General features: G+C 37.2%; 1 long non-coding RNA gene across 1 annotated transcript; it reads right to left on the reverse strand.

Annotated features, from left to right (window-relative positions):
• Window positions 1–235: 235 nt before the first annotated feature.
• LOC122181522 lies at window positions 236–22,413 on the reverse strand. Its single transcript, XR_006179461.1, has 7 exons — window positions 22,189–22,413; window positions 18,637–18,718; window positions 17,707–17,810; window positions 11,096–11,214; window positions 4,780–4,910; window positions 3,764–3,878; window positions 236–1,137 (listed from the first exon to the last, which is right to left on the reverse strand). It is a non-coding gene; the product is annotated as an uncharacterized LOC122181522 (long non-coding RNA).
• Window positions 22,414–24,441: the final 2,028 nt, after the last annotated feature.

The raw sequence follows: 24,441 nt of genomic DNA on the forward strand, positions 1-24,441 counted from the left end.
AATTTCTACAGTTGTTTGTCTTTGTGTTTAGAACAAGAGTATGTAATAATGCACTTGCTAGGCAGGAATGACTCACTGAATATTTCAACAAGATATGTAGATTTTTATGCTGTGCCATTCGATAAAATATATTTATTTCAGTAAGCCATATTGAAATAATATGACTTATTGAAAATAAATACGGCATGAGCCATTTGTGGCTCATGCACTCATTTCAAGGAAAAAAATGCACAATTTTTGGATCAAAATATCTTTTTTTTTTTTTTTGCCCACTGAAGAGTTGCTTTCCCTGTATAACTGTTATTTTGTGGCTCTGTGCAAAGGCTCACAACTCAGTTTTTTAAAGATGCATTCTCTGTAATGATGGAGGAAATACAAAAGTTTTCTGGTGAAGGTGGCTTTTGTCTCTGACAATGTTTTGTAGCTCTCGAGTGAGTGGAATTCATTTATGTATGTATAGCTCCAAGTGACGAGGCTTATGAATTGCTGTTATCGTTGAGAGCTTGCTGAGAAAATGAAGTGCATGGCTACACTTCTATTTTATATTTCATGGAAATTAAAACTATTTTAGGCCCTGCATGCAGGCCTATACCGATATCTGAACCAATTTTTTTCCATCTGACTGATGTTTCTCTGAGTCATTCGTATCACTTTCATATGCAGAGAGATTTTGTAGGCTATTTATGATCACCCTTAGTGTATATTTAAGCTCTCCTTTTTAACAGGGGCTGGCAGTACAAGGAAATAAAGTTCCTTCTGGACAATGTTTTACAATGAAAGAAGTTGCAATGGTGTTTTGAAAATCAAAATCCCTTTCTTCTGTAACAAAAAACCCACAGTGTTTATGTAGGAGCAGACTCTTACCTATGTTTCCCAAATTTCATTAATAAGGAAACCTGCATTGCCCCTTCTTGTACGACCTTGAAAAGTCACATAATCTCAGCAGCCTTAAGATTTCACAGACTTTGGAGCTGAACAGAAGTGCAGGTTCTATGCAGCAGCAAGGCAGCCGTTTGCAGGCTGTTCTGTGCCTGTGCCAGAGCACTCCTTGGCACAGGAGCAGCGACAGAGTTTGTTAGCAAGCCTGTGAGACAGCATTTTGGCAATTCATATCATACCTGGGAACAAACATCAGTACTGCAGGAAAAAAGAAAGATGAAAGATCACTCCAATGGCAGAGCTACTGTTTGCTTAAAGGAAAAATGAAATGGGCAAACAAAAGCTTTGGCAAGTAAAGGACTTGGGATTTGTTGTTGCCTGCAGTGGAGGTTTCACTGTCCTTGTGTTGTTCAGCATCCTATTACACTAAGGATATGAAATTAAATTTCCTTTCTTCTCTAGGACTATTTGCAAGCTGCTACCGAGTCCCACATCAACACATACTACTTTCTTGAAAATGGCTGCCAAATTGTAAAGGTAAGAAAACAAAGCTATCAATTCCTGTTTAAAATGACAGATGCTAGTTAGCAGAAACATTTTTTTGTTGTTGGTTTTTCAAACCCCTACTGAGATAAAAGGGGTGTGTGTGTGTGTGTGTATGTGTGTGTGAACAAATCCAAAACCTCCAAGACATAGCCCTTTTGTGGGAAGGTTGGAATGGTCTTTTCACAGCACTCTTTATATTTTGATAATTTTCAGAAATACAGATTAGAACAGATCAAATAAACTGATTAGATAACCCAAAACAAAGCGTGAAACAATATTTAAATGATGTGCAACTTCATTCTTGCCTCAAGGTATGCTTCATGAAGAAAGTGCTCAGGATATTTCACAGCATGGTGGTACACCTCCTGCTTCCCCAACAGGTCATTACTGCCTCTCTTGCTGGTTTCTGGTGCAAGGCACCCTGGTGGCTACTCTGTCCACCTCAGTCTCAAATAGCCCCTGTAAATATCAGTAGAGGACTCTTTCTCTAGAATCTCCAGAGCAGAGAAGCTCCAAAAAAAAAACAGTGATTGATTTGCATTATAGGACGGAGCTTTCCAAAAAGAATTCTCTCAAATTCAGAAGGCTTGAAGACAGGCTTCTCGCACAACTTAAGCATCCGATATGGGCAGCTGTGTGTGATTTATTGAAGTATACTTCTCTGACTTTATGCAAGATAGTAGATTCTAACTGAGTGACGGAAAGAAATTCATTAAAAAGGGAGAAGGAACAGAACAGCAAATACAAAAGAATAGGAGGGCTGAATGTAAAACACATAATAGCAATGTGTTACGATGGATGAAACTGTGAGGAAAAAATACTTCATTAGTGGGATGTGGTGAAGCCACAGCTCACAGCTGGCAGAAAAGGAAAAAAAAAAAAGAAAAAAAACCACCTGCTTTTCTGTGTAGCATTGTGTTGCTCACATAAGAAAATCTGTGGTTGATATGCAGGTTTTGCACAGCCATCCCAAAACCTCGGCTGGCATCTGCAGACTCATGGGAGGTGTCAGTGGCACTGATGACCCCAAAGAGAGAAGAATTCCCCCGCAGACGTTGTTCTTTTGGTAAGAAATCACCTTCTAGCCCATTTTGTGCCCAGTCAAGTAGCATAACAGTGACAGAGTAAAAACCAGACATATTTGGAGACTGGGGTGAGTTCCATGAGCCTAGCCCTTTATCTGCTTTAGGCCATTGGAAGTTTGCATTGTCTGTACAAATTATTAGTGAATGAAAGCTTTTCAGTAGCGGCTGATTTTTATAGAGATTTTGACAGAAAAACTGTCAGATTCCCTGTTTGAAAACTAGTGTAACTGTGAACATTTTAAGAATAGACGGAAAATAAAATCTTCATTCTCTCCAGTAAAATATCTATCTTTCTGGAAGCAAGTAAAATTCGAAGGCTTTAAAATATGCTTGTTATTTAGTCTCTTTGTGGTTGGATTCAGAAACTGAAAAAGTAATCTTCTGGCAGCATTAGTACCTTCTTAAAGCTAAAATTCCAGTTAGTAATAATAACAGATTCTCATGTAGTGACGTAGGGGGAAAAAAAAAAAAAAGAAATAAAATAAAAAGCCCAGCTTTTATGGTATATTATCCAATTTTTATTTTTGACTAGTTCAAGTAATTTTTCAAACCCACTGTTGTATTTTTGTAACTCTTGTGATGGATTGAAAGTTGGAGTCATTTATTTTTTAAAATGTGATAAGAAAAACATCTAGTTAGTATTACAGTGGGAAGCATAACCTGTGATCCTATTGTACTTATTTTAAGTCTGAACAAACTTCTATTATTATAATGGAAATGAAAAATGTTTGAATCAATAAAGGATGCTGCAGTATTACCTAGCAGAATTCAGGAAGTGCAGCTGAGGATAAAAAATAGCTATAGGCTGCCATGTAGTGGTTACTAATCTACCTTGTGAAATCTTCACCTTTGTATTTTTTTCTTTCTTCTTTCTGAGAAGTAGCCTCAGTCAGTGTATTGATTTGTTTTTACTGCAGTTTTTAAACTGTAAAAGTAGTTGTGACTCTTAGATACCATCACCTTGACAGCATTTGTAGGCTTGAATCACAGCTACCTGCTATGTTTGGAAAAGTCCTTAGGTTATGAAGGCCCTGCTAGATCATAACCAAGGTTATCTTACTATACTTATTTGAAACACAGCAGTATACATCAATGGAGTATACAGCAAATGTGAGCTTTAATAATGCTAGTTTCTTATTTAAGCACTAGTGTTTTTAAGCTGGCAACACAATAATATGAAGAAGACAGAGGGTGTGGAGTGCAATTATGTATCATGTGGATTAAGAAACGCATGGAAGTGTCGATGTACTTACCAAATTATGACATTGCTAATCAATTCATACTTGCTCTTTCCTTCATCTGCTTTACTGAGTTAAATCCTGCAGTTGTTACAGATGGCTCCTCTGCTGTGCAGACAGCCTGGTATTTCTACAGGACAGAAAAGGTATAATAGCCACATGGGCATACGTGGCCAGTGGAATGCACAAAGGTTAATTTCTTGCTCACTTGGTAGTAATGACCAGTAATATAAGAACAACTAATTTTAGAAAAGAGATTAATTTAATGATACACATGCAGAAAGTGACCAGTTTTTTTTTCATTCTAGTGACTGAGCTACAGAATAAGAGTCAGGCCATTTCATACTATATAATTAAGCTTCCTGCCTCACCATTCCCATCTTTAAATGTCCATATTATTTCCTGACATCCAAAAATGCGTAAAACCACTCACTGATTATGCAAGTTTTATTCCAGGAGACTATTCCTAACTTAAAATGGTTGCCCTCCTTCATGCCTTTTTTCTTTTGCAATAATACTCATTATTTCTAGTTTCTAATATTTATGCCAGATTATTCTCTCAGCCCACTCTCCTAAGTTCTCCCAGCATGGTGGTCATTGCATACCACCCCTGGTCAATGTTCAGAGACACTACATAATTCTCATAAATGCTTCTCATCAGTCAAAATGTTCTGGTGCTTAAACATTTGTATTGCTTCTTTTTTCCCCCTAAGCTCAATATCTCACCATCTATCATTACCCTTCATTTGTAGCTTGTCAGACAATTTTAAATCCACAAGACAGTGCTCATTTCAGACCCATCTGAGACTAATTTTTCAAGTATGATTTCTTAGGTATTGTATCTGATGTCTACTAATGCTGCATGCATGATCCAAAATTGCTTTTTGTTACAAATTTTCAACCCCCACTCTAGTCACCCTGTGTTCCAGCGCATATGTGCATATCATAATTTCACTAGCTGCTGTTTATTGCTCGTTTCTCCTGTCAGCTGCTTACTAAAAAAAAAAAAAAAAAAAAAAAGGCAAGCTCACTTCCATTATTTTCCTAGGGATTGTAATGTGATGTATCAGACGATAATTTCCACGATTACTCTTTATTCGTCTTCTAAAGTTCAGTGCCATCCAGCCATCTGGTGTCTCATTAGTTCTGCAAAAGCCCTAGCCTACAAAGAAGAAAAAATTACTCACATGTCTAATTTTAAGCATGTGAATCCTAATGATGCAAAGGAGACTGCTCATATATTTTAAGCCAGGAGTACAGATAACTCTTGCAGGACCAGGCCATAAAATACAGTCAAAAGATTTCTTTGGTTAATTGCATGAAGTAATTAGCTCGAACGCTGCAATGCACTTCATAGAGAAGTGCTAATAGGCCTGCATTAAGGTTTTTCATGCAATTCTTTACTAGCCTTTTGTTAATCATCTAGGCATTTGATATGAACAGAGGTATAAATCAGTGTTGAAGTGAAGCATGTTGATGAGTGTACGTTTTAAGGAGAATTGGTATCAGATGCAAAGTCTTCATCACCGCTAAATTAACCATTTTGATTCTCTTCCTTGTGGTATTTAGAGACCTGCACAACATTACACTTTTAGAATCAGTGTGATCATTTTTTTGGTTCTATTCATTAAATAGCAGATTTTCTCTCTCAAACTCCATGTCCTCACTGATATACATGTTAAACTGCTCACTTGTCCTGTTTTCTGCTACCGGTATTCATCTTTTTTCTGTCTTTGAAAGGTGTTACTGCAGAGGAGCAGTTCTTTTCCATACCTCCTTTCCTGACTTCCTGAAATACCTTTCAGATTGTTAATGCATTGCTCAGTAAATGTATCTAACCTATAGAAATTTTAGAGTGCCATTATTAGAGTGCAAATCATTTTGTGAAAGGCACCTTGTTATTGCTATATATTGTACATATATTTAAAACGCCCACTGTTTGAACTTGTGACTCGTTGGACTGGCATCTCAAATTTCCTTCTGCTAATTACAGAATACTGATTTTGCTCATTGCCATCATAACAATAACACCTAGTTAAAAAGAATGCTCTCTCTTCTGTCAAACTGCAATGTTTCATTACTTTCTTACACTTAGCTTATTAAATCAGCTAGCATACTGCCAATTTTTCACACACCTCTGTAAAATTCTGAATATTCTCTTTTACGCTCTTAAATTCAGGCAGAGTAACCCAGAGTATACAAGTCACCCTGTCCCAAACAACGTGTTCCCAAAATGCATGAATCATACATTCAACTATGGGTGGTGCTAAAAGGCCTCCCTGTGATGTTCTGTTGCAGGAATTAAGATCAGGATAACTTGGGTTTTCAGGAAAATATTGCAAAGGGAAAGAAATTGTAGCTTTATCATGTTGCATCAGAAAGGAGGTGCAATGAGGTGTTTACTAGTACTATTTTCCTCAATTATAATTTTTTTTTCTAAAAACCTTTATTAAGTTCAAGATACAATATGGTCTACCACAGACAAGATAAAGAAATCTGGACATTAAACCGGAGATCAGAAGGCCAGACTATCTGTTCCCAGTACTTAGAATACTTATGTTAATAGATGTTTCCTGATTCAGAAAAGAAAAAAAGCAACTGTCACCTTAAACAAGAAGATTCTATAAGGGATGCTCTGAAAGTAATGCTTCCTCTTTGATTACGTTTACCCATGACGTCAGAGACAGATCTTGATGGGATGCAGTAGAGGTTGAAACTTCCCACCACAATTTCATCAAAATTTGTTGCCATATGACAGATGGCAGCAGAGGGGCACTCTGACATGGAAGTTCATATGAAGCAAAGGTGTGTTTCTGAATTCCACCATTTGGAAAAAAAAGCACCCACTGACAGTCATCAATTTTTGCTAAGCGTTTATGGAGACCAAACAGTGGATTTGAGCACAGTGAGGCAGTGGGTGGCGTGCTTCAGCAGTGATGACAGCTATATAAAAGACAAGCCACATTCCAGGTGGCCATGCACAGCTGTCACATCACAAAATGAAGAGTGTCTCGACCAGCCCATCCACACAAACCAGCAGATTACAATCAGGACATTGTGTACAGAGCTGAGTATCAGCTTCAATGTATTGGAAACAGTGGTGGCAAAATTGGGATATCCCAAAGTTTGCACTTTGAGTTTGCACCAGATGAGTCCCGTGAATGCTCACACAGGAACAGAAAGACACTGTATGCAAGTCTGTCAGGACCTATTGAACCAATATGAGGCTAAAGGTGATGATGGTGTCACCATTATGAACTGTAGTCTAAATGGCAGTCCATTGAGAGATTACATGTGAATTCCCTATTGACAAGATGCAGGCCTCAGTAGGTAAAGTGAAGTGCACTTTTTGGGATAGGAAAGAGCTGATCCATCTACTTGGTTTTTCTGGAACTTGAACAAGCCATCAGCTGTGATCACGATTCTGATTAAGCTGAAGGCTTGAAGTTCCAGAGTCAGGCCAGAGAAGAAGACAACCCTTCTCTTGCAACACAACATCAGGCCCCATACCAGTTTGAAGACCCATGCAGCACACTGGCAGCATGCTGCCGATTGTGGCTGAAATGTCCTACCACATCCACAGTGTAGTCTGGATGTGTCACCTTCTGAATCCCATCTGTTTGGGCCAATGAAAGATGGACTGTGTAGGCTATGTTTTCCTAGCAATTATGCCATCATAGCACCTGTGAAACAGTGGGTCCTCTTTGCTGGTGCTGATTTTCATGAGCACAGCATGCAGGCTCTTGTTCATTGCTGGTAAAAATGCATAGCTAACGCTTGTGACTGATGTTGAAAAACCAGTGTTTTTTAGCTGAGAATTTGCTCTATCAAATTTTATTCTTCCTATCTGTTAGAAATAAATAGGAGCATTACTTTCAGAGGGAACTATGGAAATCAGGGTTGCCTACAAGGGCTTTCACTGGTGTGTTTTGACAATGATATATGGCACTTTTCTCAGAACGTCTCTGGAATTATGTTGTTTTTTTGGATTTTCTACTTTAAATCTGCTTTCTGTCCTGCAATCTGTCTAGCCATTCTTCTCCACAGATGCTCTCAAGGGCCTGAGCCCTTCAGGAAGCTTTGGAGCTCCTCCATAGTAAGAAAGCTCAGTGGAAACGCTGCTGCAACCCCTCTCCAGCTCCAGATCCCCAGACTAGGCAAACTGTCCTGCAGCCAGGCTCCCCAGCCAGCTGCTTTGCATTTTAGTGCATCTTGGGTTTTTTTGCTACCTTTTCATGAGCTCTATTCCCTTGGAAGATAAGCAGGACCTAGAGAAAGGATCTCTGATGCATTTTTCTCTTTTTTCTTACAGAACAAAAACTCTGTTGTGGTAGGGGTTTTTGGTTCGGAGTTTTTTGTGTGTGTGTGCGTGTGCTTGGTTTGCTTTTTTTTTTTGTGCGTGCGTGTGTGGTTTTGTGGGTTTCTTTTCCATCTATGGATTTTCCACTCTTCATCTAAGTCACCAACTGGTGAATATTTAGAGTCTGAGGCAGGACTCATGAGTATAAAAGATTAAACCACTTTGGATAGATGGTGGCAAAGAACAGTAGGGTACCTCAGAAAGTTTCGTGAACCATATTTTACATGATAATTGCAAATGATAATAATGTCAGAAACGAGTCAAAAAAGAAACAGATGAATATTAAAGATCCTGTGCAGAACATATAAGTAACCTTTAGTCACAAGTAAACATCAAATAAACATCCTGACAAAAGAAAAAAAAGTCTTTTTCGGATGGCCTCCAAATTAAAAGTATTGTGAATTCATTTCAGGCTTAGCATAAGTAAGTCCTGATGGACTAGTATTCTCTTTGGGATAAGAAAACCCAGCATTTCAGGAAGAGGCTTCAGTGGAGCAAAGTCAGTTCATAATCATTAAATTCAAAATCTCCATAATTTCCTTTTATTTAAACCATTATTAAGAAATATCCTTTAGCTTATCACATATAAAGCGTAAGCTTCCTTTGGTATTAACTTTGACACATACAGAGCACTAAGGGGATTATATTCATTTAGGTGATGGTACCTGTTAGTGAAAATTTGATTGTCCTTAGTGTAGAAGGATTTACTCTTGTTATTGATTTGTTGGCAAATATATTGGGTGGAAATCCCCTGGTATTGCTGGTAGCTGCAGATTCCAAATTTTATTGGATTTGTGAGCAATTTTCCTCCCTGTTTAAACTTCTGATTGCCTTATATAAAGAGGAGCCGAACAGTGAGGCGAAAAACAAATGCTAGATTTTATTCTGTTGAGAAGGAAAGCTTCCTTGTTTTGCTTTCCTCCTGGTTGATGATTTCATTTGTCAGTCTTTTGTGATGGTGATTCTTACAACAGGCACAGAACTGAGAATACATTGCTACAGGAGCCAGCCAGACAGAAACTATTACAGCTGATGGACAAGGGGTCAATAGGGCAAATACTGTTCCATGCAGAGAACAGAAATCAGACCCGCCCACCCCTTAAGTGCCACAAATACATGTATGGCCTGCCGTGACTTCCTTTGTGTCACTGTTTTCCTCCCAAAAAATTTTCCTTGATCATATAGACAGCAATTAGTGAAAGCCAAGAATAAGCCAGATACAAGCTTTGTTATCCTGACACCAGATGGTATGGCCATAGGTAGCCAGGCAGCTTCTCTCCACTCGTACGCACCATGGGCACCAGCTGGGGGCCAGTCTGATGCATACTGGTTGCAGTGGACTATGGGTGAGACGTGGTCAGGGTCAGGTAGCTCCATGAGCACTTGGGGAGATGCCAGCCTTTCCCTACGCCTTGGTTCGTGCTCCAACAGGCACTGTATTCTTAGTCCTTGTTATTGGATTTTCAGGAAAGGTAAATTGATTTGCCTTTATACGTTCCTTGCCAAGGCCCAGTCCCTCTGTCCCTAAACACTGAAATTACTGGGAGAATACTACAGAAATGTCATAAGCAATGAATGCAGAATTGAGCCTCTAGGACAGAGAAGTGTCTTCTCTTCAGATTTTCTTTAAGACCAATTCACAAAACTTGATTAGAATTAATAACAACAAAAACAAAAAAAGGAGTTTAATTAAACCCAGATTGGGAGATGTTTGAACAAACAAGGTTTCATTATGTTCTCTTATTATATCCTACAATATTCATCCACTTAAGGGTAGCACTCAAGTTATTTTAATATGTGGAATGAATAAGATAACATAAGATATTGTATGATTGCTCCAGCTGAGACATAATAGTTGAAAGTCATTCTTTCCAATAAAAATAACAGTGAGCAGTGCTATTAATTCATGGTAATGATGCCAGTGGGAGAAATATATGACTTCCACTGCTGAATAATCAACAAAAGTAAATTAACTTTTAACTAGTATGTCTACGTCTGTGAATCTAAATGACCTTGAGGAAAAAAAAAAAAAATGAGAAAAGCAAATTAAATACAGTTTTAAGCTACAGTATTTAAACTACATATTTTGAAAAGTAGTCAGTGTGAATTCAAGAGTACAAAAGGCAAAGTGCATTTCTTGCATATCTTCTTGCATATCTTAACTATTGCACAGATATATACTCCTACATGAAGCCTTTCCAAATTTCAGCTCTGTCAGATGTAGAAGTACAGTTCCTAGCACATTTCATTTTAACTTCTAACCCAACAAAATCAGATGGAAAACAATGATTTTAATAAATCTGTGGTTTCTTATCCTTTGTCATTCAGTCCTCACTGACTCTTTCAATCTGGCTGCTAGTTAAAGAGAAAGCATTTATCTCCTTTGTAGACATTTTATGAGCCTTTTCAAGCTAAAACACTCAACTTCTTAATATGTAAAATGATTTTTAGTTGTGTTTATCTACCATTTTTTTGTCTGTCTTTCCTACTCTTCCTCCCAAAAAGGACATATTTTTCTAATACTGCCTGCTTTTTACTTTAATAACTTTTTTTTATTATTTAATCACATGGTTCTGTTGAACCTATTCAGGACTTAATGTGTAAATTCATCTTATCAAATTCAATCTTATCGGCTTTGAAGTAAAAAATACATTTCTGTTTTAAGTCAGTTTCTTACTTTTTTTTCATATGTTGATACTCCACTCACCTTCACTCAGTACTTCTTTGCATTTCTCCAGATCACATTCCTTACAGTTCTTTCAATAACTTCACATTTTAAGAAACCAAAATCTTACAGATATGATAGCGAATGTACTAGAACTTCTCAGTAGCTCAGTAAATGCTGACATGAAAATTACAACAAGCTAATGTGTTGAAAGAGTATGGAAAAGTCAATGTGAAGTTAATGTGCTCTTGTTTTGTTTTGGAATCAGTTATTCCTTTAAGAAACATCACGAGAAAAACACATATTCATAGAGAAGGCTTACCAAAAGATGAGATTGTCGATGACTGTACTGCACTGTCCTTCCAAATATTCATCTGGAATGCTATCTTCTTACAAGGAGTTGGCTGCTGTGGTGAAGGATTCTTCTTGGCAGTTAATTATCTGAAAGAAATGCTGCATTGATCACATTGATCCATTATATAGTATTTTTCACTGAAAAACATGTCAATAATTTTGAGTATATATGGTAAATTTATCGTGACTATGCTGGATGTCACTGGATAAGTAAACAAATGCATGTTTTATTGTTCAAACTCTATGCCTTAGATTGTTGATCTCTGGAAATACCTAAGACTAAAAATTTATGCAAATTTTAATTTTATATTTTCAGTTATAGCTTCTAATGATAAATCTTTTTAAGAGTATTTACATTAGACTGGAAAGCCTGGGCATCAACAAAGCAGTGAAAAAAAAGAAAGCAAGGTCTGTCTGAAAGTTTGTGATGTTTTCTCAAGTTGACACAGGACATAAAATCAGCAGGTGTTTTGCCAGCTGTGGTTATCCTATACACATTCCTACTGAAGACATGGCAAGTAAAGAGAGAAATATTGACTTTCACTGTCTGAATTTGAAACAATAAAGATATTAAAGTGACTTCTAAGAAGGCAGAGGAAAAAATCAAGAAACTGCGAGTATTATCTAGGAGCTGACTGTCACATGAGATGGTGATGAAGTCGTTTAGGTCAAAAACTCTTTTTTTGTTTTTCATTTTCACATGCCTGTAAGCTAGGCAAATGAGAAATTTTTACTAGCAGAAGTGATAAAACAGAAATTTTTGTCTCTTCAAGTTGAGATTGGCTCAGTGAAAGTTTTTAGCTATATGACAACCATAATGATTTCAAAGTCTTGCAGGTAGTTTGCCAGTGCAGTGGGTGTTTTAGACTGAGCCAGTACCTTTCATCTAGGATAACCCTGTTCTGCTAGATGCCCAACATCACTGTGGATATTCATACCTGTTCTGAAAGAATTTGGATCTGATTCAAAGTAATCTACATTAGTGGGGCTCTCAAAACTTTCTGTTCAGTTTACAAATATCTTAAAGTGTATAACCAATTCATGAAGAATATATATATATATATGTATGTAAATTTGCAAATATGAGCCTTGCAAGAAATATTCCAGCCTATCCAAAGGGAATCCAGAAGTTCACAGCACTCTGGAAGCTAATGTATATGTGGAGGACAAAAGGTAAGAGTAGCTTCTATGTTTTTCTTAAGGTATATTCACTTAAATCCTGGAATGTTGTTTTGGTTGTTGAAAATAATTTAGATTGTACACCAGCTGCATAGGTTTTTTTTGAAGATCAAATGAATGATACAGTGAAGAACAAGAGATGTACTGGTAAATGAGATATTTTTTGTGTTTCAGAATGAAAAAAAAGTAAAGCTTTTGTTCTATTTCAATTTTTAGAAAAAATATTTTGAAAATTATGTGACTTAAAGTAATATATTAATAACAGAAAGACTTGCTTTCTGTTAAAGTCTTTGCAATTTTTTCACAATTAATTTGTAAGTTAAACTCCATTTTGGGGGGGGAAAATGTCTCTGTAAGCATTAAGTCTCCAGCAGAATATATATACTGTAACTTTCTGCTTATAGATGAAATTGTATTCTTACGCTGATTTTGCAATGGAATTTTTAAACTTAAACTTTTTAAGTTATTAAAGGTCAAGGTTTGTTTAAAAACTTGACTACTGCTAGGTCTTCAGCAACCACGATACAAGTTTCAGTATCAAAATTATTTCTGGATATCTAAAAGTATTCTAATATATAAAAAACATAAATGTTATTCCTGAATTTTGGGGAGATTTTTAAGATGCACTATGCTAACTTTTATATAGCTTAGCAAATTGTGCCATTTATCTTCGTATCTTCTAATGTGCTGAGTATCCAGATACCATTAGCAACTTTATTGTTGCTGGTAACGATTTTTTTAGCTCTCAAATAGTGGGATGAAAGATTCTCTTTCAAGCTAAGTAGCTGAAACAGAAGTGCATTTGGTGCTATTGGTGTTTTGAGCAGGTGTGGTATTTTAAGCAGAGATTTATTTTTTTCAGAACTGCTCCTGTGTCAGGTAGTAATCCTGCTTCTTCTGTCATAATAATGGTGATTTTGGAGGTTAGGAAGACAGAAGTTATTTCATCTTTTGCTACAGATAATTATGCAGTGTTTAAGGAACTCATCAGTAACCCAGACCATCCCTAACATAAGGAAACTATTTTGTAGGTTGCAAAATTCTCACTTTGCTTATCATACGTGATGCATAACCTATAGGGGACAACATTCACCAGTGCATTAAATACCAAGCGAACTTAGCTTATGAATTGCTCATTCATTTCAAGCTGCTAAAGTACATCAGAGTTCAGATGCTGTACTGATGATGCAAGCAGGATTTTCATGTGCTTTCCACACAACAGAAATAATAGATGAATCAAAATGTCTGCCATGCAAATTCTTTCCCAGAATGGTAAATCAGTTTGTGACCTACTTCCTGAGTAGAGGAAATCAACACAGTATTGATCTATGCTGTTCTGTGGCTGCGATAATTAAGGAGCATAACAATTTGGGCATTAGTCAATTAGTTATATAAAATATGTGGATTTTCTACTATTTTTAAAATTTCTTTTAAGTAAATACACAATATGATGTCTTATTTATAAGTGAAGCATTCTAATGACTTTTTTTTTTTAAATGTTTGTCAGTAGATCTACTGCATTAATTTTAATTATCTCTATCTGTAAAGGGCCAGGGAGCTCTGTGGGCACTCATCTAAAGTGACAGTTAAATATTAAAGTAAAAACTATCCACATTTCAAGACTTTTTTACCTTTGACTTTTCTTTCTCCATTTTCAGTGTAAAATGAATGTCATTTTACAGCTTTACATATTTTTGCATTTTTAAAAATTGTTTCATCTTTATTGTGATCTCCAGTTCATGTTGTTTTGTTTACCTGTGAGCAGCTTTGTTGTGGGTGTTGTTTTTTTTCCCCATTCACTCCCCCATGAGGTGATCATCCACAAATTTCAGTTTAGAGCACTGAGATGGGCATTCTGCACAAGTAATAGGAAAGAGCATCAAGCAACTCTCAGATAGAAACAAGTGCAGAATAACTGCAAACTTCATCTGAAGAAAATTCATTCACAAACGCTTGTTTATAATTATATCATTAGCTACCTTGTTCTAATCTTACCCAATTATAACCAGTAGCATAAGGCTTAAGCTATTTTAAGCTATATTAAGGCTTAAGACTATATTCAACGCTTAATGTTGTGTGTGGAAACAAACACTCAGCTTTCAGCTTGTTAAACAAATTTGAGATATTGAGTAATATTTGTCTTGTCCTTATAAAGAAAGAGTAGGTAAGAAAAGATGACAGCATCAGTACCAGCACAGCACTTTGCACTCTGGGAGTATGTGGGCAGTGTGGTGTTGAGCTGAAAAACACATTTCTAGGGCATTTCATGCTAAAGTGAGAAGAATAAATTTCTAGTAAATATATATTGTCTGCAAAAATTGAGGCAGCGCTATTGCTGAGTTCTTCATAATAACCCAGTTAAAGGGTCTGGATCAGGGCTACACGGAAATACCAAGGTAAATAAGAAGGAAAGATGTTATCATTTTGAACCTTCCTGCGGGTTACATTTACACTGCTTTTAGCACATTGGAGGTAGAAGATTTTAAGATCTGTCCAGTAATGTGCCCTGGTAGGAAATTTTGGCCACCTTGTGATCTTCAATTTTCTATAAGATTTTGCAACACTGCTTTTTGCATACGACCAGATTTTGCAATACTTGCAATGACAGGAAATGTTCAGTCTTGTTGCAGACTTATTAATACTAATGCAATGTATCATTCCCAGACATATCGGTATGTCTCTCAGAAAAAAATATATAGACTCTCTGAAAAAAAAAAAAAAAAAAGAAAGAAAGAAACAAAACCTCAGGAAATTTGTTGCCATGAGATTGTGTCAATTGCTGATCAGATAGGATATGAAGTTTGCTGATCAGATAGGATATGAAGTTTGTTCTGGTCTGGTTTCTAGGAGTCGATGTGGAGGGAAGGTAGAGACATTTCTTTTTGGAACTCTGAGTGTTAGTCAAAAATACAAATTCCAGTTTCTAAAGCTGTGAAAAGCAGGGCAGCAACTACTCAGTGGGATCAGTGTCCTTCATAGCATATTTCACTTCATGCAGTGTGTGTGTGTGTCTTTGTCTTCAAATATACACATGTAAAACAGGAACAGAGACACTACTAGAGCTTTCTAAGCTCTATGGTCAAGTGGTATTTCTAGTTCAGATATTAAGGCCTGAAAGCTTCAACACTGGTTGAACATATTATTACTTTGCCTTGAAAGTATCTCTATGCTGTCTACCTGAGGAGTAGCAGAATCAGAGATATACTTAGGGTCCATTATTTCTCTGCTTTGTTTTTTTTTTATTTTTATAGCGTTCTGTGCAATGAAATACTTGAAGAAATTTCTGATAAGCTAAAAAGCTGAAGTACTAAAGGTTGGTTAAAAAAAAAATAGCTTTGAGGTATTATCCAGAGTGGCACGAGGTTTTGTCTGGAGCATGTTGATGTTGACAGGTAGCAACAGCGACAAGTGGTAGTGTGTCTTATCCATGTCCAGGAAGACTCATGGCTGGAGCAATGATTCAGGGACGTTACCGGTATAATGCAAATGGGTGTCAAAGTGTAGGTGAGACAGGAAAGTCCTGAAGACCAAAAGACCGAAATGAAAAATCAGGTCTTCTCTAAATACAGGCCCCTGTGAAATTTTAAACGGCAACATGCAACTTGCTGGCTAAGTCTAGATGTCAAAACCTGGATTTAGCAGATGAGTTTTGGCACCCAAAATGATATTTGGCTATTTGGTTTAGCCTGAATTCTGTGTGGCCTGGGAACAGGCTCCAAATTTTTTTTCTCCCACACTATCATAAATCATATTCTGCTTGATGAGAAAATAGCAGTTGACTAATATTTTTGTAGTTTAATGAATAAATTGCACATGTGAATCTATAAGAATAATAAAGTGCAGGAGAAGCTATAAATGGTAAAAAAAACTTTGTATTTCAAAACATCTGTTTTTTTATGAAATAGCATTTAATGTGAAAAACCCATTCACAGAAATGAATTTTGTACATACAGCTGAAAAATCTTTAAAACTAATGGCTCTCAATTACATGCTTATCTAACATGTTGGGTATGTTTTAATTTAAATTGACTTCAGTGATTTGTACTTTGGCCTTGCCTAGTGAAACAGGAGTATACTACAGAAGAAAGTAGATAAAGCAGGTATGGATACTTCGGTTTTAATACAGCACTTCCAAGCTCATTTTTAGCTGGGCAAGTACTTACGTGTGACGAAAGTGCTTTTGTAGAGAGAAATGCTACGCAATTTGTTTCCCATGTTCAGTTGGAGTTCTAAGAGAAACTTTTCAGCTTGAGTTGAAAAAGTCTTCCTAAGCAAATAAAACTACAGTGATCTAACATATGCCTTCAACCATCTGTGTTTTGCTGGCTTATAAAATTTTTATGAGAGTTTGTTTTGATGATGAAAGCAGCACTTTCTCGTGCTTTCTCTGCATGAGATTACAGACAAATGTAGTTATATTACACTACCATTCCATAATTGAAATATTCTCAATAACCTATTTTCTGTGGGAAACAACATAATACTTACACTTTATATCTTCTCCACTACTCATACAGCTATAGATCCAAGTCTTGGGAAAATGAGAAAGAAAACAGCTTTCATATTAATATAGATAGTCTTTCTCTTTCTTCTGTTAATGCAAATTTTATCAAAAATAGTTTGTAAGTCTAATCTGGGGACTCTTCTGTTCATGATTAACAAAAGCTAAAAGAGTTTAGAGAGCTCGTTTGACAAAGAACATGAACAAATTAATATTATATGATTAATGTGAATTTCTGGAACTAAACTTCTTCCAAAAGTAGATAACACATTTCTTTTACAGAACGAAGAGGAAGAGGGCTCTAATATCAGATCTCTTTGATGCTTTAAACATGCCAAGCAGATTTATAGCTATCTCCCTTAGCCTAAATCTGAAATGATGAAATTTTTGTTTTATTAAAAGGAATGGTAAAGCCACTATGGCAGATTTCTCTGTTTCCATAAAGTTTCTAGGAGCAGTCATTAAGATTGAGCTTGAAAGTGTCCATGCTTTTCAAAACCTTTCTGATAAATGTAATCTTCCATTCTTCAGACTTAGATATATCGCTGAAAGCCTATACACACAAAAACAGCCCCTAGATTGCTTTGTCTGAAGCGCTCTCTGGACTATACATTTTGCAAATGCGCATTATAATTTTGAAGCTGGCTTCTCTTTGCAGGACTGTTCAGTGTAAGTACTAGATGTTCAAACAGCTGGGAAATTTATTCACTTACCCATCTGTCTTTTACTCTTCTGGTCAGTACTACAATAGCATGTTGAGAAAATAAATTTACAATGCAATGTTTTCTTTTATATAATTAGATTTTCTGCTTGCTAAGTCATTTTCCATGAAAAGATGTTCAAATTACAAGATATTTATCTGTTGATAATTGATAATGGATAATTGATTATCTACTTACGTTTTCATCAAATTTGCTGATGTTAGAGCCTTGTCTAAACCTCTTTTTTAAATCTTCACTGAAGGATTTTGAAAATTCATTTCTTATACTGGATTCTGAGCTTTCTGAAAAAGAGCACAAGAGAACCAAAGATAAACATAAGGCCAAATGAGAAGCTGCATTGTACTGAAGTCCCTACAGGATCTTTCTTTATTCCCTGGATTGATTTTGTTCTGGTTATGTGGGAGGAAGAGGAGTAAAAACTGAGAACAATTCTCATGTATGTGCCTTCTTTTTATAGGTTAAAGTTATATGGTCTATTCAGTGGATACTGAACAGTTCACAATGTGTTGCTGATCATTATCATTTATTCTTCCCTTTTCTAGCAGTTCTAGAAGTTCTAGCATGTATTCTTCCCATTTCTAGCAGTTTCTATCATTATGATTAGGGGGAAGATATCAAGGGAAGAGGGGTGGAAACAAACCACTGCAGTTGAAATTGTTTTAAATACTATGGAGCAGAAGGACATAGGCTGGAAGGATATTCCAAATATTTCAATGCCAGCAAATCTAAACAGAGATGGCTTTTGATTGATAAAAGCATTGGAAGGGGACTGTTGTATTTGGAAGTGTATCGCGTATGTTGTACTCAGCCAAAACAGCACGTTTGACTGCCTTATGCACCAGACTGCTTTTCTTTTGCAGTGAAAAATTTCAAAAACTTCATCATCTTTGAAAAGCAGAAGATAGATCAGAGTAGCAGGCAGAAGTGTTTGACAAATTGCAGAACTTATGCAGTCTTGTAAAAAGCTGAAAAAAAATTTTTACAAAATACATGTAGAAATGTAGATGAGTTTAGCCGTATTTTGCTATAATGAATGGAGTAAACAAATTTATAGAAACATGTTCAGAAGGCATAATTCAACAGATATTTCAGCTGTAAAGCACTTACTGTGAATAGCTTAGACTCGTGATGCTTGTTGGTTGTCCTCACAAGTGTTATCAGTATTAGTTTTGGATAGCCAGGACATGTTCTGAAAATTAAACATGAAGACATAATATTGTAGTACATTGGTCTTTTCTGAGTTAATTACTTTGTAGGCTAACTATGGGTAGAAAGCACAAAGTAACGAATTTCACTTCCAGGACTAGTCTGTGAGTAGTAGTTATTGCTTGTTGAATGCACACAACAGCCTTCTTCCATATCTCAGTACCCAGAAGTGTGTAATTTTCTCTGTTAGATCAGTCTTGTGGTCCTAATGTTCTAGTTTTCTGGTGGTGCTATAAAGCTGCAAGCAGCAATACGTTTTAGTACCTCAACTCCCTCTACCAACCTTAGTGCAACAGAAATCTCAATTTAGATTTTGGATGGCTTGATCCTTATTTTCTCCATAATACGTTAGTCATTCTTTATATTTGCCCATCTTGTTCACTGTAGGGTAGCTAGAGCAGATTATGGGATGTCAAAGTCGCCAGAAAAAGTCTTTGCTAAAGGTAATTCTTCCCAAAATGACATTACTATGTTAGGCAGTGGATACATATTGAAATCTGTCTTGGATAACTACATGCCTTGCTGGAAAACTTCTCTGAATACTGATTTTTTTTAAAATGCGGCAGACCTTATCTGGCAGCTATTAGCTTCTCCAGTATCTTTGAGCTTAATGTAATCTGAAAAGTATGCACAAAGTAACACACAAACTCATCCATTTTTCAGCCCATGTGTGTTTGGATATCCAGAGCGTGGAAGACTTGGAAAAGCAAAGACAGTCTGAACTTCTTTACGGTCTCCCTTCATTCTTCCGTGCCTGTCTTCATGAAGGTCAAGTGTTTTCTGCCTTCTCAAATGCAAAAATAAAACTCATGCCTCTTGCCTCTGTGGAAGCAATGTTGCTCTCTAACAGCAACTGAAAACTTAGAGAGTGTGTTGCTGTAGTAAGGAGTCTCCACCCTGAAAATACTGTGAAGGAATGATCTACATTATATTTAAGGTAGGTTAAAAATGAGAAGACTAGAAACCCTCATGCTTAAGAGGCATAAATCAGCTACTGTTTTACCCGAGAAATTTCTCTCATATGAAGTTATCTTGTAATGCTTGATTACATCTTTTTCTTGCACTTTCTGTAGAAGCAGCCCACTTTCAAAGACAGAATATTAGGCGAGATGGACCACACTTCTGCTTTGGAACAGCAAACTCAGTGCTCACAGAAAAGGTAACGTATAGCTCAGCAGTTGTCTTTTGGTCCTGTAGCTCTCTGTCATCCTCTCATAAGGTACGGCAGCGTGACAAGTCATCTAGATGTATTTAATGTGAAATGAAGTATCTTGCTTTTTGTTGCCTCTATTAATTTTTTATTTTAATGGCATGTAATCTTAAAATATATACTTGAAAATACTTTTGAACTTGGGAGCATATTAGTCTACAGGTCACCTTGTTATTTATTTATGCTTTCTTCCCACACTGTCAATGCTACCATAACTGCAACAAAGAGATTCTGTTTTTTAGAATTAGGTAATGTTGCAGCATTGTAATCTTTCAAAATAATTCATTGTATCAGATACGATTATCTTTAGTGTGCTTCCTCCTGTTTTTTGAAGATTTATATATGCAGTCTGGCACACTGTCTTTGCAGAGGAAGATACATTCCATTATGGTAAGAGCTTTCCTGTTCTGAGCCTTCAGATCTCCACTGAGTCAATAGTCTTTTTTGCATCCTGACCTGCAGAAGATTTGGCTTATGATAAATCATGGAATGTTGTTTTAAGGCTTTATCATTTGGTATGTTACAGGAATAGTTTCCTGATACTTTTCCAGCATTCCTGTTAGCATTGTATGAGAATGCACATGTGTATTTACGCACATTTCACAATGAACTCATATGCCTTTGGTGAAGCTCTGCCTGGCTGTACTGTCCTTATTTGTAAAGCTCACCACCTGCCTTCTCAGAGCTACTGATGCATAAACAGCTTGGTTTGGAATGATTCTTCTTTCTTTTTTTTAACAGATAATTGCATTAAGTAATTCATAACACAGCTATGTAGTGCCTCAGAAAGGAGAATGCAACATTTACACTGGAGTATACAGTATTATTTGATCTGCTTGCTCTGAATGACGCCTTTTGATGTGACACCTTTTATACTGATGAAATAATATTACATCCACTTTCTGTGTTGGCTTTCTGTTGCCTGAGAGGGACTGGAATTATCAACATGATAGCTAATAAACAAAAATAGCTGTCAGGTACTATTCAAAGGCATCAAACTTTTCTTCTCCAGAAACTAAGTACACAGAGAAGAAAACAAGTGTGCAAAGTGTTCATTCACTGCAGTATGTTCATTCTTATCTTTTATGATGTTTGTGTTGAAATCCATCAGCATAGTTCCACTGGTGTTTCAAACATGATATTGAACAAGATCGTGTTCTAAAGTACTCATTATAAGCAGAATTAAAACAAAGCTTGTGGATGCTGTTAACTTCTGATTATCTTCCTTGAAAATCACATATTGCACAGCAGTTGTCAAAAAGTGTTGTGCATTCTCTATATTATGAATGGTCATAACACTATTGACTTGGTTCAGTAAGCTTTATATTTAAAACAGTATTGCCATCTTGTGGTTCTGACAGGGTTTATCAGTCTGTTCCTTTCTGCAGCCATTTTTTTTTTCTTTATTGTGATGGCAAGAATTTCTGAAAATCCACGGAACATAAAATGTGATTGGTATTGCCCTCTTGCAAAATGTTCACAGAGAGAAAATTAAAGCCTGTATTTGAACGTCATAAAGCATATCATCAGTCTTTCAACAATACAATTGTATTATATTCCACTGAAAGAAACAGAGCAGATACCTAAGGCTTTTATTAAGAAGACCATTGTGAGATGCCAGATTGCAAGAGCTGCCTTTTTAAAGACTACTTGCTTTTGGTAGGCAGTTTGTTCCAGACACATATCCTTCACCAAGTGTCTGTGCTCCCCATCTGTGGATCCTGGACCACTGAAAGTTCATAAGATCATACAGGGTATTAAAAGAGAGCTATGTGGTCTGAGGAGTATTTTTATTTTAGAGATTAATGATAAAGGCTCAGAAAAAAACATACCGAATTTAAAGTGGCAGAAGTTAAAAATGTTCTTTTTTTGGCTTTTTTGTTCAGTTTATTTTAATAATTGTTTTCTGTGTTTACACAGTGCTAGTATTGCGAGACCTTGCTCTGATTCACCAGTGGGTGCTGAGGGACCTGGGAGTTTTTGCTAGGACACTCTCCATTATCTCTGGTAAGTTGTGGGGAACAGGAGAGGTTGCCTAAGGACTGGGGGAACGCAAATGTCACCCCAGTCATCAGGAAGGGCAAGAAGGAAGACCTCAGGTAACTATAGACCAGTCAGCCTCACTTCCATCTCTGGAAAGGTGGTGGAACAAGTTGTCCTTGGTCTCTAGGCATATTAAGGATAAGAGGGTCATCGGGGGCAGTCAGCACGGCTTCACCAAGGGAAAGTTTTGCTTGACCAACCTGATAGCCTTTTATGAAGGCATAACCAGGTGGATGAGTTGATGGCAAAGCAGTGGATGTGGTCTATCTTGATTGTAGTAAAGCATTTGACACCGTCTTCCAGAGCACCCTCGCAGCTAAATTGAGGAAGTGTGGTCTGGACGATTGGGTAGTGAGGTGAACTGCGAACTGGCTGAAGGAAAGAAGCCAGAGAGCTGTGGTCAGTGGGACAGCCTAGTTGGAGTTCTATCCAGTGAAGTCCTTCAAGGGTTGGTACTGGGACCACTACTATTCCATATATACATCAACAACTTGGATGAAGGAACATAGTGCAGTGTCAGCAAGTTTACTGAGAGGAGTGGCTGACTCACCATAAGGCTGTGCTGCCATCCAGCGAGACCTAGATGGGCTGGAGAGTTGAACAGGGAGAAATTTAATGAAATGCAAAGAAGGCAAGTGTAGAGTCTTGTATCTGGACAAGAACAACCTCGGGTAGCAGTATAGGTTGGGGACTGACCTACTGGAGAGCAGCATAGGGGAAAGGGTCCTAGGGGTCCCGGTGGACAGTCGGATGACCATGAGCCAGAACTGTGCATGTCCTTGTGGCCATGAAAGCCAATGGCATCCTGGTCTGTATTGCAAGGGGTGTGGTTAGTAGGTTGAGAGATGTTCTCCCCACCCCCTCTCCACCCTTTCTACTCTGCCCTGGTGAGACTGCATCTGGAATACTGTGTCCAGTTCTGGGCCCTTCAGTTCAAGAGGGACAGGTAACTGCTGGAGCAAGTCCAGAGCAGAGCCACAAAGATGGTTAAGGGAGTGGAGCATCTCCCTTCCAAAGAAAGGCTGGGGGAGCTGGTCTCTTTACCTTGGAGGAGTTTGAGGGGTGACCTCATTAATGTTTATAAATATGGAAAGGGTGACCATCATGAGGATGGAGCCAGATTCTTATTAGTGACATCCAATGACAGGACAATGGGCAATGGCTGCAAGCTGGAACATAGGAGGTTCCACATAAATTTGAAAAAGAATTTCTTTGCTGTGAGAGTAACACAACACTGAAACAGGCTTCCCAAAGAAGGTATAGGGTCCTCTTCTCTGGAGACCCTGCTTGGACGCATTCCTATGTGACCTAATCTAGGTGTTCCTGCTCCCACAGGGATATTGGACTAGATGATCTTTTGAGGTCCCTTCCAATCCCTGACATTCTGTGACTTGTGGACAATAACATACTATTGTCACTAGCCTTACGTGAGAGGATGCCCTCTCAGAGTGCAATATGTGCCTCCCATTTGGCAATGAACAGGACCATTTGATACTTTAAAGACTGAATGCAATTAGCCACTTCATCCAAAAGACTGAAGATACAATTCCTATGTCACCCGCAGTGAAAAGAATAGCTCAAAATATTTCTACGGCACAAGTCATTTTTCAGATAACTGAAGAGCTCTGCCTTAACCAGATGAATTGCTGAGCACCCAATGTTACCCAGTCCCACTGAGAGAAAGGGGCCATGGCTTCTGACGAAACTTTAGAGATGGACAGGATTATTATTTTTTCTCCTTTCCATGAAGAATATCAAGCTGCTAATTGTCTGCTCTATTTTCTGCTCTAGTTTTTACAGAAAATATTAAGTCACATGCCAGGAAAATTCATATTCTTGATATTAAATCTTCTGATAACACTGAGAGAGTGTCATCCATCCAGATCGGTAGCATATCTGAAGCAAAGACCCTGTAAATAAGCAGTGGTTTACACGGGCTTTGCTCTTTTCTACTCCTCTGCAAAGAGTTCTATCTGTTAAAAAAATCAATATTGTTATCAGTAATCTGGATTTGAGGATCTTTAGAAATCTGTTAGTAGTGAGCAGATACATAGAAAAATCTCTTCTACATTGAACACTGTATTGCAGACTCAACTCACTAACTTTGTTTTCTTTCCGGACAGTTTCACACTGAGTTTTTGAAGAAGGATTCCCAGTTTTGCAGGTAAGTTCCAGTGCCACTGTGACTGGCATTATCAGGGTGGGAATTTTCTTGAGAAAGAAAAAATTGTCCAGATCTAAGATTCCTGATGGACGTTCTCCATTTTAAAGCTCACCAAAGCTGTACATATTTGAGAAGGATTTTGATTGTAACAAAACCAATGCAAATCCTAAGCTCAGGAGTTCAAACAGTTCTTGGTCTACGACATGGCATATGAAGAGGTACGTATATTTGGCATCTAACTATTTTATGACATTATGCTCTAAAAGCCAATTCTGAGTACTTTTATTGT

Source organism: Lagopus leucura, unplaced genomic scaffold (assembly GCF_019238085.1).
Source record: "Lagopus leucura isolate 7727_CA_CO unplaced genomic scaffold, USGS_WTPT01 Super-Scaffold_100009, whole genome shotgun sequence".
NCBI lineage: Eukaryota > Metazoa > Chordata > Aves > Galliformes > Phasianidae > Lagopus > Lagopus leucura.